The sequence below is a fragment of the Perna viridis genome, chromosome 6 (genome assembly GCF_037379345.1).
Source record: "Perna viridis isolate PV_CMFRI_1.1 ecotype Kerala chromosome 6, ASM3737934v1, whole genome shotgun sequence".
Lineage (NCBI taxonomy): Eukaryota > Metazoa > Mollusca > Bivalvia > Mytilida > Mytilidae > Perna > Perna viridis.
This window is the reverse complement of record NC_142450.1, coordinates 17,345,565-17,357,791: the sequence shown is the minus strand read 5'-3', so window position 1 is coordinate 17,357,791 and position 12,227 is coordinate 17,345,565. Positions and strand designations below refer to the sequence as shown.

The 12,227-nt window shown below is 33.1% G+C and overlaps 1 protein-coding gene across 2 annotated transcripts in view; it reads left to right on the top strand.

The window, feature by feature from the left end:
* The window catches only part of LOC148613902 (centrosomal protein of 162 kDa-like), a 68,247-nt gene that overhangs the window by 9,100 nt on the left and 46,920 nt on the right, over positions 1 to 12,227 (top strand). The gene's annotated exons all lie outside the window — the stretch shown is intronic.

Genomic DNA, 12,227 nt, shown 5'->3' with positions numbered 1-12,227 from the left:
TTTAACCTCTAGAAAATTTTGGTAACATTCTATCATACAGATGCATGCTAATAATTAAAATTAATGTTTGCACGAAACGTGCAGAAGTCACCTCCCGTTTCCTGGTCTGTGTTTTGAGAAACATATCGTCAACTGAACTGCTTATTGCTATTCGAGGCAGCGTAAAGAATCTGGATATCAAATTTCAACGAAATCAAACAACTTTGAATTTTTGACCGCTGCTGTGGCCATTTTGTAAATGGTGGTCGATACATAGTTCAAATTATCCACTGAGCTGTAGATTCTTAATCGGGACGACTTAAGGAACCTAGATATCAACTTTCATCAAAATCGGACAAATTTAAATTTTCGACCACAGTGGCGGCGATTTTGAAAATGGCCGATGATACGTTTCTCAAATTGCCGATTGAGCCTCAGATTGTTAATTGGGACCACTCAAAGTACTTAGATATCAAATTTCATCAAAGTCAGACAAATTTGAATTTTTGACTGAGTTGGCGGCCATTTTGAAAGGCAGCCATCTATAATAATCCAAAATATAAGATTTATTCACACTTAGATGGTTTGATATATCCATTCAGTTTGGTGAAGATATCTCAAATAATTTTTCCTACTTAAAGGAAAAGCATCTGAAATATCACAAAAATCAACCATTTTTTAAATTTTTTTTCGATATCATGGCAACACATGAATTATCGATTCACTTTTTTGGTATAATACATATGACATCATCAAACTCTATCACCATCCCAATTTCAAAGTTGATGGCTACTTCGATTTGTTAGATATCATAATGTCCTATATTATGATATGTTATATGATAGGTATACCAGCAGACAAACCCCACAACAACATTGTTTTTGTCAGCAAAACGTTTTACATCCAATGTTTATTATCAGAGGTAGACGTAGAAAACAATAGCAGTGATTAGACCTATACTATTACCACACTCTCCAAAAAAGAAATTGTTGAAACCATAAATCTGTGCAATCCTCTTTTTGGTCTCTCTACGAAGGACGATGACTGTGATTTACCGTCCATGTAGCGGATTCCTAAACTCCACAAGAATCCATACAAACAACGTTACATAGCTGGATCTGCAAAATGTACCACTAAACCTCTTTCAAAACTTTGAACTTTTATACTCACAGCTGTAAAAGAGGGTTTGAAGTCCTACCATAACTCTTGTTAATCCCGTAGTGGTATTAATTCAATGTGGATCCTGAAAAACTTCCAAAGATCTTTTGAAGACAATAAGTTCAAGACTATTATCCGCATATAATAGCATTAAAACCTATGATTTTTTCAACACTTTATACTTCTATTCCCCATACTCAGTTAAAATCCCGACTTAAAAACATAATACATCGTTGTTTTTCCAAAAACGATGGTACACCTAGATACAAATATATAGTTCTTGGTAGAGATTCCTCATACTTTGTAAGAAATAATTCCAAATCATCTACTAAATATACAGAAGATGTTTACAAAATGCTGGAATTTTTAATTGACAACATATTTGTCCAGTGTGGTGGACGCGTTTTTCAACAAAACGGTCAGCATTCAATTGGAAACAAATTGTGCTCCTCTGCTTGCTGACCTATTCCTTCATTCTTATTAAGCTGACTTTATAGCTGATCTGATCCGACAGAAAGAATATCGTTTAGGTAGATCCTTTAATCTCAGTTTCCGCTATATAGATGAAGTATTATCTTTAAACAATCCTAATTTTGGGGATTTGATACATCGCATCTACCCCAAAGAACTTAAGATAGAGGATACTACAGACACTGTGAAGTCAGTCTCATATCTTAAATTACACTTAGAAATCGATTGTAGAGGAAAACTATTGACCAAACTTTACTACAAATGTGATGACTTTTCATTCAAAATTGTCAACTTTCCTTTCATCTGTGGCAACAACGCTTCAGCGCCTGCTTATGGAGTGTTCATATCATAACTCATACATTATGCCAGAGCTTTCCGAGACTACGCAGACTTTTTTTGTATCTCGCTAGAATTCTAACAAATGGGCTTCTGGAGCAGGGTTATGTTGCTACAATATTGAAGTCATCACTACAAAAGGTTTATGGCCGTCATCATGAACTCGTGGATCATTACGGTGTATCCATCTGCGCTATGAAAACTGATTTGTTCAACGTATCATAGTTTTCCTTTCCTTTTTCGTCTACCCTGGACTTAACTTTTTATGAGCAACTCGGTGGGTGTTTCTAGAAAAAGCAGAGGACGCCTACCCTACCGGTGTACCTGGTCCATGCTTCCAGTGTTTAGTGGAGTCCGAGTTGCTCATTTGCTTTGTTACTTTGTATGTATGATTTTAGTTACTCTATGTTCTTTGTTGTGTATGTCTGTTTTCCATGTCTGGTCTTTGCCCCTACATTACATTCTTTTGATTACCGCTATAACATTGGTTTCCTTGATTACTCTCTACCCCTATTAAGTTTGGTGAATACATCTCAAGTCATTTTTCCTACATAAAGAAATAACAACTGAAAGATCACCAATGGCGAAAATTTTCGGGTTTTTTGTTACCATGGCAACACAAAAAATATCGATTTACTTTTTTGCATAATATTGTAGAGCTCATCAAACCCTACTACCACACCAATTGTCAAGTTCCTACCCACCTAGGTTTCCCAGATATCTAATGACCTATCCTCCTTTTCAGCCAAAGCGCGCCTCCTTTTAAATTTTTGTTTGTAGCATGCACATCTGTGGGGTGGGGCCCAACTTCTGAGAAATTTTCCTTCCTTTCGATCCATTAGTTAAAATTAGTGGAAATATATATGGCAATAAATTTATTCATTAGCAAAATTACACCAATATGGATCAACCGAAACAAAAAAACATAACACATTATACAACACGAAATAGACAGTATTATACATCTATGGAGAAGTTTTAACCAATAAGAACCTCATTTTTGCAATTCTATAGATTGATTTATAAAGTCGCTGAGTTCAATCTTCGGATTAATATTAAGTACCATTCTGTCTAATAATCAGGCACTGGATGGCACGTCATATTTCTCAATTTTGGTCTTTTTTTCCTCAAATATATTCAATACATTGAGTTATTGAAATTTATCCTGAAGCATCTGTAATGTGGATATTTTTTGACTGCTCATATAAGGAAAAAATGCGTGAAATTTTTATGGAGAATGGTTTATCAGTACGAAATAATGTATTACTTATCTCTAAAAAAATGAACTCTCAATGCTATTTTTTTATCACGTCAAATATGCAAAATGAAAATCATCATCAATTGAAGTACATTTAGTGTATAATCGATTTTCTCTTCGGACATTCTTATAACGGCCAGTTTAAATTGCCAGTGGATGGTCGCTAACCCTGAATTTGTTTGTTAGATGTCCAATTTCTAAAATTAATGTGATTCAAAGATTTCTTCTAGTCTTATAAAGAGTGAGAGATGATTATTTATCGAAAAGTTTGATTTGTACTTTTTCTGTAAATTTTCAATGAAATTAAGTTTTATATTTCAAAAGCCTTAATGAAATAATTGAAATCTGCTATATCTAAATCAGCTACTTTTGAAAACATTTAATGCAAAAGGTAAACCTATTAATAACCCTTGGTCATCAATATTATAGTCTGTTTTGCAGTGAATTAATCCAATAAGTATTTAGTCTACAAAATCAAATTATGGTATGAATTTTAATGAACGACGCTAGAAGAAATCTGCAGTCCTTAGTTCTGCTGTCTGCATGTTTAATGGATTTTGAAATACTCAAATAATTTTTCATGAACATATTTCAGAGATAAAATTAAATAGGTCTAAAGAACATGAGGGCAAAAACAGATCTTGCCTTTATTTTTTTTCTTATGGCCTGTCCTGGCGCTTTTATTTCTTGAACATTTTAATCCTGTATTTTAATTTCAAATTTGATCTATCAAAATCAAACGGTCGTTCCCTAATATGTTCGTGTCTTAGTCTTTCCACTTATTTCATGAGGTTAAGAACGGTCAAAAGACTTCATAATATGAATACATTTTCGAGGGTACTAATTTTCGCGTTCTTGAAGCAACCGCAAAAATAGTGAAAATTCTTACACCGCGAAAATTAAGACGTTTAGGGCACTTTATGACTAACTTGAGTAAATATCTGAAATAGCAGCTGCGGCCAGAGGAAATTTTATAATCTGCGACCGTATGAGAGTATATTGTTGTTTGCTAATATTTGGATGGGATGTGTGCACCGATCGGGCAAATATTTTCTATTAGTACTAGATTGTGAATATGGAATATTGTGAAATAGCTCCTGTTAGTCATATGCATTGCAGATAGTAATAAAGGGTAATCAAGGGAACCAAGGTTATAGCGGCAATCAAAAGAATGTAATCCAGGGACAAAGACCAGACATGGAAAACAGACATACACAACTAAGAACGTAAAGTAACTAAAATCATACATACAAAGTAACAAAAGTAAATGAGCAACTCGGACTCCACTAAAAACTGGGAGCATGGACCAGGTGCACCGGTAAGCATTATAAGCATTATAATATCATTAAAAGCTGGTAATATTTTAGACAAAACGCGGCTACTAAGGCTTCAGATGTCTTTATTAAGTCTAGTGAAGACACCCCTGCAATAACAACAATATAAGTCCAGTATCACAAATGAGTAAATAAAACATCTTTCTGTGTCATACAAAATGCATTTTACAATCTGGATATGGTATTAAAAACCAATGACAATGAAAATACCACAAAATACAAGTTTATAATTCATCTTCATATTGACTATATAAAAGCTTTAAGAAGATAAAAAAAATAACTAATTGACATATTTTACACTTGATTGAATTACCATCATGGATCTTTTCAATAAACGAAGAAAAGTTACTCTCATATAAAAATCAAGTACAGTATAAATCATAAACCTACTAACATATAATACTAAGTTAATTACCTACAGCTTCAAGTCAATATATAACAGGGTCAGTACGTATACTATCACCTCAAGTTAAGGAAAATAAGGAATAAAACACAAATACAAAGATAAAAACTAATATGAACCCTTCATATAACACAGTAATTCGTTAGGCACCAACCATTTTTTATTTAGGAAGAGGGCTGGGATATTTTTGAAAACAAAAATAATTTCACTTGGAAGAAAAATATAAAAAGAAATACTTTTGCTGTGGCAAGAAAAAAAATAAATGAAGTTCCTTAATGGTGAAAAAAATAATGTATTCTGTTATTCATAAAAAAAGTTTAGGTAGAAATAAAAATTAAAAAAAAGAAAAGGAAAGGAGAGGAGAGGAGAGGGATCTCATGTACATATAGAGAATATACCATAAACTGTTATTCAAAATGTTAAATTATGTATGAAGAAGCATGTAACAAATGCCTTTAATATCGGTTAATAGTCGGAAAAATCATGATGTTATAATGAACAACTAAATGGATATCAATATCTAGAGACTCTTGTGTTATATTAATCCAGTATGTTAAACAAACCATTAGCAAGATAAAAAAATACACGAACTACCAGTAAACATTATAACAAATTTAGTTTTTATCTCGAATAGAGAAATTTCAAGATAAGAATAGCTTGCCGTCCGATTATTTCCCATTGTGGAAATTGCGTAGACTTCTTGACTATTTTTGCTACCTATAGTTAAAGACCTAGGAACTAGGAACTTATGTACGAGACAGCTCGGAACTTTTACAGTTTCTAAATGACAGCAATTTCCCATGTACCTATGACATGACAAGCATGTATACAAGTATGTTCAGTAATGAACTAATTAAGGCGGCTGATATGTATTACAAATTACATTCCATTTCACTGAACTATAATTTTTCATCCGTCGATGAAACTTTTCTCCCTTAAGACTGCCTCAGTGATTGCAAGCTGGAGCGTGAAGTCATTATTCGAAATCGGAAAAACTGCCAAGGCTGCAATAGATACGGAGCGCTACAACCTTGATATTTTTGAACGAAGTTAGATGGACATCATCTGGAGCAGTTATGTTATCTTCAGGGCAAACTCTACTGTACACCAAACGAGGATGGCAACCATCAACATGAAGTAGAAATCTCACTCAACATGAAGGCCAAATCATTATTCTATGAATGGAATCCTGTGAGTGAAAGATTTATCGTATATGTCAAAGATACAAAAACTAACATCATTCAATGCTACGCTCCCACCAACGTAGCATAGGAAGAAGACAAAGGAGGTTTTACAACCAGCTCCAAGATACGCCTGTAACCATCCGACTTGAAGTGATATTTTGAATACATCGTTAATTTTTAATTATACATGCCTATATGCCAAAACTGTGAGTTCAACAGATTTGCTCTTCTACAATTTATATTATGTCATTTTTTAATAAAAATATCTGATATAATTTGTTTTCTATTTTCTGAAATAATATTTCCCACTAAATATAAGTGTTTCACGATGAATAAGTAAATTCAAAATCTTTTTTTAGTTACATAACTTTATCAAATCCATGGCTTAGGCACTTGTTGAACCTGGCGATAGACCCTATGTATTTTATACGTATCCACAAGTAGCTACGATTTTGGAGAATTTGAAATTTGAAAAATAAATAAAGAGAATGAATAAAAGAGCCTTTTGTGTCCATGAAACTCAAAAAGGGGCGTTTCTTAAGTAAGTAATATATTTTATAGTAATTTATGAAAGGGAAAATAATTAAAAAAAATGTATTTGTGTATTAGCAGTACAAAACGTCATGTATAATTCATCAAAAGTATTTAGGCGTGGCATCTAAAACTATGAAATATATAAACTTAATGACACTTGAAAGATTCTCGTAGTAAATACACAGGTCACAATGTTTTGACCTTTGACGAAAAATCGGTTTGATATTATTGCTTTTTAATCACTCGATCTTGTTAGTAATTTCTGGTGGTATCGTCAACAACCACTAAATATTTAAACCTTTGACTAATAATTATTTCTATTTAATTCAACTTTATCAATCATAGATCTCTCAACAGCAATCATCTTCAACGGAAGAAGTTTTACGTAGACGATAATGTGTGGAAAGTTCATATCAAGAAAACTTCGAGACAAGCACGGAATGATTTTGAACGAAACATTTGTTATTTGTGTCTCTGCTCTGGTCAATATATAAAAAGTATGATGTTTGAAAATGATAATATATGAAAATAGTTCTGAAAGTTTGGGGTTTTTTGCAAATTGTTTGTGTTACCTTAAATAAAATCTCGAATATACAAGAAGAAACAATTGACGTCTGCTCGACGATTACCTTCATATCTACGTCAATGGGCTGTATTCATACATCATCTAAAAGAGATGGGAGATGTAGATATTCTTCTAGCCGCCCGCCATGGTAATCAAATATCCAGTAGCCATATGTTTCATTCGAGGTTTTACGAAGTTCTATGTCACTTATGAATGGGGAAGAGTAATCAAGGAAACCAAAGTTATAGCAGTAATCAAAAGAATGCAACACGGGGACAAAGACCAGAAAAGGAAAATAGACTCACAAAACAAAGGACATAAAGTAACTATAATCTTACATACAAAGTAACAAAAGCAAATGAACAACTCTGATTACACTAAAAACTGGGAGCATGGACCAGGTGCACCGGTAGGGTAAGCGTCCTCTGCTTTTCTAGAAACACCCGCCGAGTTGCTCATTAAAAGTCAAGTCCGGGGTAGAGAAACGAGGAAAGGAAAGCTATGATCCGTTGAATAAGTCAGCTTTCATGGTATTTGATGGGTACACCTTAACGATCCACGAGTTCATGATGACGACCATAAAACTTCTGTAGTGATGACTTCAATCTTGTAGCAACATAACCCTGTTCCAGAAGCCTATTTGTAAGAGTTGTTGCGCGATACAAAAAGTCTGCGTAGTTTCGGCAAGCTCTGGCATAACGTATGGTTTGTGATATGAACTCTCCATACGCAGCTGCTGAAGAGATGTTGCCACAGATGAAAGGAAAGTTGAGAATTCTGAATGAAAACTGATCACGTTTGTCGTAAAGTTTGGTCAATAGTTTTCCCTTACCAACGATTTCTAGGTGTAGGTCAAGATATGAGGCTGACTTCACAGGGTCTGTAGTATCCTTTTTATCAAGTTCTTTGGGGTAGATGCGATGTATCAAGTCCCCGAAATTAGAATTGTTTAAAGATGTTACGTCATCTATATAGCGCAAACTGAGATTAAAGGATCTATCCAAACGATGTCCTCTCTTTCGGATCTGATCAGCTATAAAGTCAGCCTCATAAGAATGAAGGAATAGTTCAGCAAGTAAAGAAGCACAATTTGTTCTCATTGAAATGCCAATCGTTTGTTGAAAAACACGTCCACCACACTGGACAAATATGTTGTCGATTAAAAATTCCAGCATTTTGTAAACAGCTTTGTATATTTGGAAGATGATTTGGAATTATTTCTTACAAAGTATGAGGAATCACCATTAAGAACTATATATTTGCATCTAGGTGTAAAAACAACGATGATTAATGTTTTTAAGTCGGGATTTTAACTGAGTATGGGGAACAGGAGTATGCAGTGTTGAAAAATCATAGGTTGAAAAACCACAGATTGAAAAATCATAGGAAAGTCTATCCTGGTTATTAATGTTGTTTAGAAAGAGGTTTGATGTGTTGCGATGACATCACAAGGCGTTCGGTTCTGAACGTCATGAATGAAAAACCTACAATTGTTTTTTTTTTAATTTTTGACAATTGTTAGTGGTTGAATGCATTATGTAAAGCTTGAGAAATATGAGATAAGTGCTCTTCTTGAAAATTTAAATAGATAATAACGTAACGACTGTATTTATGCAATATATCATCAAGTTGTCGAATAACTTTTTACGTTAAATGCAATAGTCATTTTTATAATATTTTCTATTCATAGAACCATATGAAACTACTATACCAGCTACCCACCTGAAGTATCATAAGCTATTTCTATTTTTTTAAAGCCAGACAATACATGTGAAATATACAATACAGCATTAGCACTAAATGGAAAGTTTGCTCTAAATACTAGATTCTGAAGTGGTGCAAAATTTATGTTAAAAATACAGAAAAAAAATGTACATTCGACAAATGTGAGTTCTGTGAACTATTGCATACTATGCTTTTAATTGTTTTACCATTTTTATAAACAGTGTAAGACACCATTCTGAAAAGTTATTTTCTAAATGCTGTGATCACAAGTATAGGATTAAGTACCTTAGAATCTTACCTAATTAAACAACTCTTTCTTCGCATTTCATATTTATTAATTGAAGTAAACAAGTTCATGGTAAAGAAAAGGATCCCCAATTCTAATGTTTTTTTTGTTTTTGTTTTTTGTTTTTTGTTTTTTTTTTTGTGGACCAATATAAGTTGCTAAATATTTACATTAGAAACGTAAATCTGTCTGTCTGCCAAAAAATAAATGCAGCCATGTCATGGAGACGGAACATAAAGGATGCCACAAGGTCATTTCAGAACATTCGTCTTTAAAACATTTTGCTGCAATACAAGTAAAACCAATTCTGTTTTGTAAATAAAAAGCCTTCAAAAGAATGCTAAGACATTCTTTTACTCTTAGGGTATAAAAAAAGTTGCGAAACTTTTAGAAAATGGAATGAAATTATAAATTGTACCCTATTCCCTTAAAAATCGACGAGTAGAAACCAAACAGTTTGGTTTATTTGGCTACTATTGCTAACAGTGAACATAAAAGAATGATTTTTGATACATTTAGTTCTAATAAAGAATATTTGAATGGCAAAAAATGCTTTATTTCCTTTAACAAAGGCAATTGTCCGATTTTGAAAAAAAAATGCAATGAAATGGCTAGTTTTCTTTTTTATGCCGCCAAATTTGATTATTATTTTTTTCTATAACAATGATTTAAAAAAAAAGTACTACACACATATATTCTATGATAAGACATTACATGTTTCATCACTCGTTTGTGACAAATATTTAACAATTGCATTATCGAAAAAAGTTTCATTTTATATTAATTAAGCTGCATAAAGAATATCATTCAGTATTCGTGGCCAAACTCTTCTTTTCCCCAAGGCAGATTCCAAATCAGAATATAAAGTCACCCTATTTAGATTTATATACAAATCAAAGATGTCTATCCAAATGATTACCGTGTTCTTGTTGCTGATATGTACCGTCATGTTCTATTTAGGGACTTCAGACGCGCAGACATTTTGTACCGTGCTAGACATCGTAAAAGGTTCCTGCTAGGCTTCTGGAACAGGGTTATTTTTAATGTCCTTTGATATGTGCATGGTCACGGTCATACATTTTAATCATCTTACATGTCAGACTTGAACCGTTAGATAAACAAGAGTATTGGAGATTTATTGCTTCTGAAACCAAGCCTTACTAGAATATGTTTACAATGAAAACATGAAATATGTATTTGCACATTTCCCAAGGCTCTTGGGCTCTTATAATTTATACACGTGTTGGGTAGGACAGTCTTGAAATATCTGTTGAATTAGATAGTTGTAGTTCTGAATATTCTTATATGTGAATTTTAGTATTAATAAAATATAGACAAATTGTGTGGGTTAAATTAGGTTCTTATGAGCCATTGTCGAGGAACTATAAAAATATAGTGGAACTGTTCCCAAAATACATTACAAGCATGCTATAACAGCGCATGCAAAAGTATTTCTTTTTCCCGTCTGGTTGTTAGCCTTATATTATATTCTGGTTTCCTGGATTTCCCTTTGAAGCCAGCATTTTCATCTAATACCAATTTAAAAATACATGCCCATAATGTAAACATTTTAGGTTCGGGTGCGTTGCATATTCCTCCGGACTTAGAGGTATACGAATGAAAGAAAAGAGCTACAAACACTTTCATCACACATCACTTACACCAGGCGAACCCAAATGTTAACATTTATGGTCCGGTGTATTAATGAACTATATTATTTATTTAAGAGGCGTACGAATAAAACAAAACGAACTTATATCACGCAACCAGCACTTTCCGAAATTAGGAGTAAAAAACAGTAACAACAAATCATTTAACAGATATATATAGATGCAGACCAAATAGACCCTTTTGTGCTCAATATACTATTCCGCGACGAAATTTTTTTTGGTTCTATCCAGGCCCTACCTTGCTCATCAACGTACCACGAAAGGGTCAATTGTTAACATTTTGAGTCCATGGTCCTATGATGAGAAAAGGGGAAGAGTATTGTTCATGTCTACAACACTTGAGCACCTTGAGTTTGCAAAAGATATTGTCTTATAATCATCTAGGCATGATTATATGCCAAGAAAAGACAAACAGACTCAACCATTTTGCAAGGTAAGCTGGATTTCAGCTCAATATTGCAAAGAAAACAGAAGAAATGAGGCTAATCTTTGGGAAAACTAATAGCAGGTGGTAATATAAAATTACGTGATCGAGTGGACAAATTAGTTTAGCTAGGAACATCCATGATTACTATAAATGATTTATGTATAAACAGATTGAGAAATGTCAGAACAGAATTTTACAAGCTGAAACATTTGATAATCAAAACAGAACAGCACGAACCGAAGTAAAACTATATAACAGCAACGAAGAAGCAGTACTGGTACTACTGTACGCTGATATGAAGAAATTCCAGGGTTATCTCTGCTTCATAATTGATTTTGGGTGTAATAAACTGGCAAGTTATGAAACATGTAAAAGTAATAACTCGGTACTATAATTACTGAACAGAAAATAAAGAGAATATATTTAGCGGAAAAAAATCTATAGTGGTGGTGGTATTAAAACATTAATTTCATAGTGACGCAAGTTAACTTTCCGATATTTTTTTATAAACAGTAAAACAAATATTTATAAATCTATATTTATGAACATATATTTATATAATGTAATTTTGCGTATCAAAGTATTTTTTTTTGGAATAAATAAATAATTGAAGGAATGAAAGGGCGGACCAAAACACATAGACAGAGACGGACCCAAAATGTTAACATTCTATATCTGGCCGGCCTCTGGATTGTGGCAGATTCAGAATTATTCGACACCGGTTTATCCATCTGCACAACCAATTTGTTCAGTGTCCCATAATTTTTCTCTCCTCTTTCGTGTACTCTCTATTCCGATTTCAATTTTGAAATTTGAACAGTACTGTGTGCACAAAAATCGTTAAGTGGATTGTAATTTGCTGAAATAAAGATGAAGTATTGGTTAGTGTTAACATAC